Raw genomic sequence first — 6,000 nt, forward strand, 5'->3', positions numbered from 1 at the left:
TGTCATGATGGCATCCCTGTCTCTGTCAGCTGCCTGTGCCTGGAGTTTTATGCCTTGTTTTTGTCAGTTGCTTACACCCATTCCTTGCGCCTTGCGTATTTCGTGCATTGTCCGTTGCGATGAACTTGAGAACACTGGGAAAGATTATGATTTGCTTTTATGGGCAAGGTCTTGTATTCCTGTTCCGCGTACCTTGCGTGTGGACTAGCTGTGCGGTTTACTAAGTTCTTTGCCCGTTTTGTTAAGGGTCTCTAGCGGTGGGAGGGCAGAGCTATGTTAGAGCACCCCCTAGTGGCACCCCCTAGTGGAGCTGATATAAAATGCTGTAAAATGAGTCTTTAATGAAATCCAGTCGATATTTAGCTCAGGCCTGTATCTCTCCCTTACAGAAACTTAACAGCTTTTTAATAAAGCACAGCTTTATGAAAACGCATAGCCTTGAAATCTGAATAAAGCGTAGTCTTGCCTTCCTGCTAAGGAAGACTGCCTAGGTGATTGGGTAGATAACGAATGCATTAGAGGTTTTATTTACACTAGGGTCAGGGGCAGGATTTCTCCAGGTCACTGACTTGACCCTGTGTGTCTCTCAAGGTGATCTCTTTTGCGGGCTGAAACGTGCTCCAGTTTGTCGTTGCTGGTTTTCCTCTTTTCAAAGAGTTGGAAGCCGGTGGTTCAGATTGCTGGATTGTTGGTTTTGTTGGCAACATGTTCTAGAAAATGACCGTTACAGCTGAAATGAATTACAACTCGTGCTTTTAGAAACACCTAAAAGGGTTGGGAGCCAGAGGTTCATCCAACCCAACCTATTTCTGGTTTCTTTCCAGATGGCAGCCACTGGAGTGGGTCACCTCGGGAGATGCCTTGAGGACATGAAAATCAAGTAGAAACTAAAGGACACCCATTCTTTCTCTTACTCCTGTGGAATGTGTTCGTGCACAGTGGAAAATGTTCAACCGTCACTTATTGAGAAAGTGATTTAATGTTTTTCTGTAGCCACGCATGGCCTGTCTACCCTCTACGGCCAAAACGGAATGCAGAGGGAGCATTAATTATGCTACTAGAATCATACTGAAAAAAAAGAGAGTAAACCGTCAAAGTCACCTTACATTCAGACTTTCTTTGCAGTAAGAAATAATTCTTCTTTGTGTTCAGAATGTAAATGTAAGTCACAGGGACTGACTGGCAAATACGGGACAACCCACGTTCACGTGTCCTCTCAGGGATCTAAGGCAGATCAAACGGGCCCTCGGAAAGTTTTCAGACAACCCTAATAAATACAACGAGGTCTTTAAAGGGCTGACTCAGAGCTGTAAACTACACCGGAAAGATGTAATGTTACTCTTAGGTCAAACATTGAGTTCTAGTGAGAGACAAGCAGTGTTACAAGATGCTATTACGTTTGCAAACGAATATTAGCTTCATTTTAAGAGTCAGCCAGGGGGACAGCCGGTTCCTACTGGAGGCCAAGGAGACCCTCTAGGAGACCCCACTGGCCCACCAACCAGATGCAAGGTTGGAATGGGAGTTATTTCCAGACATGTATTCTTTTTTGTTTTTGGTATTGGGGATCGAACTCGTGACCTCACGCTTGCCAGGCAGGCATTTATTTTGCTGAGCTCAATCCCAGGCCCCCAAAATGTATTCTTGAAGGTCTAAAAAGAATGAGAACAAAGCCCTTCAGTTACTTTAAATTTTCAACTCTTCATCAAGGGAAAGATGAGAATCCCTTGCCTTCTTAGGTCATTTTTGAGAGGCACTGATGAAACACACATCCCTAGCTCCTAATTCGCTAGAAGGGCAGATCATTCTTAAAGACGTCTTTACCACTCAGTCAGCCCTAGATGTTAGGAAAAGTTGCAAAAGATGGTTTTTGCTCCATACAGCACATTCGCTATTTTAATCAAAATTGCCTCCTGGTATTTTTCACTTGAGGCTTTGAAGAAGTCAAGAGGAGAAAACAAAGAGACCAAGAGAAAATATCTGCCTTTGTTGTGGGCTTAAAGGAAGTAAACTCTAAGCCTGGTTCTCAGGGCTCCAAAAAAGACTTGATCACTAAACTCACTCGCTGCAGAAAGCCAGGCCACCTTAGAGGAACCTCCATATGGCCCGGAGCCCTGCCCAGTGCAGATCCCTGGAAGTCGGACTGCTCCCTGAGCCATCGGACCAGCTGGTCCAGCAGACAAAAGGGCCCTGCGCATTCCGCCTTCTCCCCCAGGCCAGGTGTCATCTCCATGGAGCTCTGGAAACCATGACCATGGCGGTAAAGACACAAGCCTGTTGCTGGACACTGGTGCGTGGCTCTTGGTCCTTCTTTTCAACCCTGACCGTCCTCCCAGCCGTGATACCTCAGTGAAAGGAGTCACCAGCGAGGAGGTGGCTCGCTGTCGCTCATAACCCATAAGCTGTAGCTGGAAGGGTTTTCTTTTCAAACCTTCCTTCCTAATTATGCCTGAAAGTGTAGCTCCCCTCCCAGGGAGAAATACTTGACCTTGTTTGAATGCTATATAATACACACCCAGGTCGGGTAAGCTTCCTGCCCTACGTGGAGACAGAAATAAATCCTGAAGTACAGACAACCAAAGGAGAACAGACAGAACACTAAGAGCTGCTCTGGGACAAATACATCTCCAAGCTTTTTCTTTATACCCTCTGGGCCAGAAGTTAACAGAGGATCGGTGCCCAGAATCAATAACCTAAGGGTACAAGGTCTGTTCCAATTGCCTGTACGGCACCCCGCTCTTGGGAACTCAAAACCCCAGCGCGATTAGAGGTCAGACGGGACCCTAGATTGGTAAGTGAAGCAGAAATGCCAGTCCACCCGGGGCACCTAACCCGCACACTCTCCTTGCCAGATCCAGATGGTGCCAGCTGGTTTTCAGTGTTACCAGCGGCCTTCTGCTGTGTTCCTTCACAGACCCCCGGTTCCTCTTTGCCTTTGCAAACCCTCATGACTAGGCCTCTGGCTGACGTGGACCCTGCCTCCCCAAGGCTTCAGAGACCATCTGCACCTTTTTGGGCAAGGGTTTCCCCATGACTGGGCATGTTTTGAACTTTCCCAGGTCAGTCTTGCAATATGCAGATGGTATCCTGGTTTTTGCCGCCTCAGAAGAGTTCCCTAGTCAAGGCACCCATGTTCTGCTGAATTTCCTAGCAGACAGGGATTATAAGCTTTCTAAGGCTAAGACACAACTTTGTAGTATGAGGTAAAATACATGGGCCTTATCCTATCTAAGAGAACCTGCGGGCTGGGAGAAGATAGAATTAGACCAGTACTTTTCTCCCTGCAACCCAGATTCTAAAACAGCTAAGGGGTTCTTAGGCATTACCACTGTTGTCACCTTTGGAAGCAGGATATGTGAGACTGTGTGACCCCTCTGTCAGTGTATAAGGGAAGCCCAAAAGACAGATATCTATATTTTAATCTGGGACCGGATTCCCAAACTGTATTCCAGAAGCCTAAACAAAGTCTTCTAAATGCCCTAGCATTGAGCCTACTGATAGGACACCAGCTGGATTTGTATGCTAATAAAATTTGCATGGGGCGTGGCTTTGGGAGAGCTTGTGCCTGAAGGATGGAGGATCTACTCAACAGCCTGGAGGCATCTGAGTCATAAATTAGAACTTGCAGCCAAGGGATGGCCTGCGCGGCTCAGAGCTATGGCTGTAGTTCTCCTGGGACCAGAGGCCTCCAAGCAGACTTCAAGCAAAGATCTCCCTGTATACACAGCTCACAGTGCGACCCGACACTTCCTTCCAAAGGGAGCCTATGGCTATCAGACAACTGAATTTTTGCCTCCAAAAAAAAAAAAAAAACTTTACTTCAATTGTCACACCTAAGGCAGTCTGCACACAGGACAACGCCGAGTTCCACATACATCCTGGCCTTTTTATAGGACATACTTCATTCATGTCTCAGTGGTCTTGCTGTTTGTCCACAACGGGCTTCTTAAATACCAAGCTCCACTTCTTTTTTTTTTTTTTTTTTTTTGTCTTTTTCGTTTTTATCGGTACCAGGGATCGAACTCATGACTGCCTGCTTTCAAGGCAGGCGCTTATGCCGCTGAGCTAAATCCCCAGCCCGCCCCCTCCACTTCTTAAAAGGCATGTTCCTCCTCCAACCCTGTCACCTTTCTGGGGGTGGGCAGAGAAGTGAAAGACAAGAATGTGAACAGGCCATCGTCCCAATGCACACAGCCAGAAGAGACTTATCAGCCACAGCCCTCACTGGCCCCGACTTGACCTCTCCTGTGATGGCAGCTTCTCCATGGAAAGTGGGACAAGAAAGACAGGGTGCGCAGCAGTGACTCTACACCGGACACTTCAAAGTTCCCCACTCGTCCCTAACAGAACTCAGCTCTGACAGGGCTTTCCAACGCAGTGGAGGACAGAAAGTCAGTATTTAGACGGAGGGTGATTATGTGTGGTTAACTCCAACTACAGGACAACGTAATAGAAAGTCCCTTTATGCTGAGCAAAACAAATTACTCTTATTCTCATTGGTCAGACTCTGCTAAATCTGTGGGACACACATCTTCCAAGCGGCGTACACACATGTAACTTACAGGCCAGGACCGGTTTGTAACAGCCTAGCTTAATCACCCTGAAAGTAGACAGGAAGCCCCCAGTGGCTCTCATTGGTCCCGAAGAACCAGTCTGTGGCCCCGGCCACAGTGGCACTTCTGTGGTTACAAGACAGCAGTGTCAAAAGTATCAACTACCTTGCAAACTCACCCCATCTATGGCAAAGATGGTCTAGAAGTGTGTTTCCCTGGGAGGATCATCTGCTTCTATCTTTATCCCTTCCCTGGGATTAGAGAATGTCATGTAATACAGCGAGGCCTTGACTACGCTCAGCGGGCCTTAAATGACCCTGCGACTGGTCTCTCCTGAATAAAAAGTAAAACTAATGAAGCAAGCTACTCTTCAAAATCAGATGGCATTAGATATTCTAACAATAGCACAAAGGATGCTTGTGCAATTGTAAAAGCTGAATATTGTGTGTACACTGCTGATCCTTCTGCTAATATCTCGATGGCCGTTCAAGACATTAAACAATAGGTTAATGCCAGGTCGGATTCTGAAATTCCCTGGACCTTTTCGGTGCCCTCTTTGTGGGAGGCTATTACTGGCTTTTCCTGGTGGAAACTTTTCTTGGCTGTATTCATAATAATCTTGTTGATTTTACTGTTTGACCCATGCATACTTAACTGGCTTTGCTCCTCCAGACTTAAAGCTATATGCCTAGCCAACATGAAGGACCTTTAAATGGACCCTCTGGAGTATCTCTGCCCGCCAATCAATCTCAGCTACAGTCCTCTTCAGGCTGAAGTAGCCAGAACAGTCATCCTCCTCCCCCTTCAAGGTAGTTGGGGTCCCTCTTCAGAGGGGGGAATATTGCAGACAGCTAAGTTAGTCAGAAATACTGCAGGCGGTCAGACAGGGCAAGGGCCGCGACAGAACCAGAGCAGGAGAGGGGATACACTGCAGCTGTGGGCAGAAACACACACTCAGAGGCCAGACCTCAGGACAAGGCGGGATGACCGCGCCGACATGCTTTCCCTAGGAATAAACAATAACCACTGATACTCTAAACAGGCATCAATCACCAGGAGGGGCCCAGGAAGTCCCTGACCCACCCCCAAAAAGTCCCTTGTTCCGTCCCTGTGCCCTATGTGACTTGCTTCTCATTGGATCAATATTACCTAAGCGACTGGACTTGTCATCCTATTGATTGCCCACAGTTTTGTCCCACCTTATACCCACCTCGTGACTTTACTCCACCAAGCTTCCCTAGAAGTGGGCTCATGGGTAACCCACCTGCCGGGCCCTCCTTCTCTCTCAGATAAAAGCTTCCTTTCCCCCAATAAATCGTCCCTTTTAACCTCCACCGTTCCTTAGAATTCACTCTTCAGTTTTGGGGAACACCAACTTGGCACCCCAGCACGTTGGGATTTATAATATTTCCCTTATATTATGTGGACTATTTGGAGGTCTCATAGC

Source organism: Cavia porcellus, unplaced genomic scaffold (assembly GCF_034190915.1).
Source record: "Cavia porcellus strain 051 isolate PalLab524CR breed Dunkin Hartley unplaced genomic scaffold, mCavPor4.1 scaffold_5, whole genome shotgun sequence".
Taxonomy (NCBI): Eukaryota; Metazoa; Chordata; class Mammalia; order Rodentia; family Caviidae; genus Cavia; species Cavia porcellus.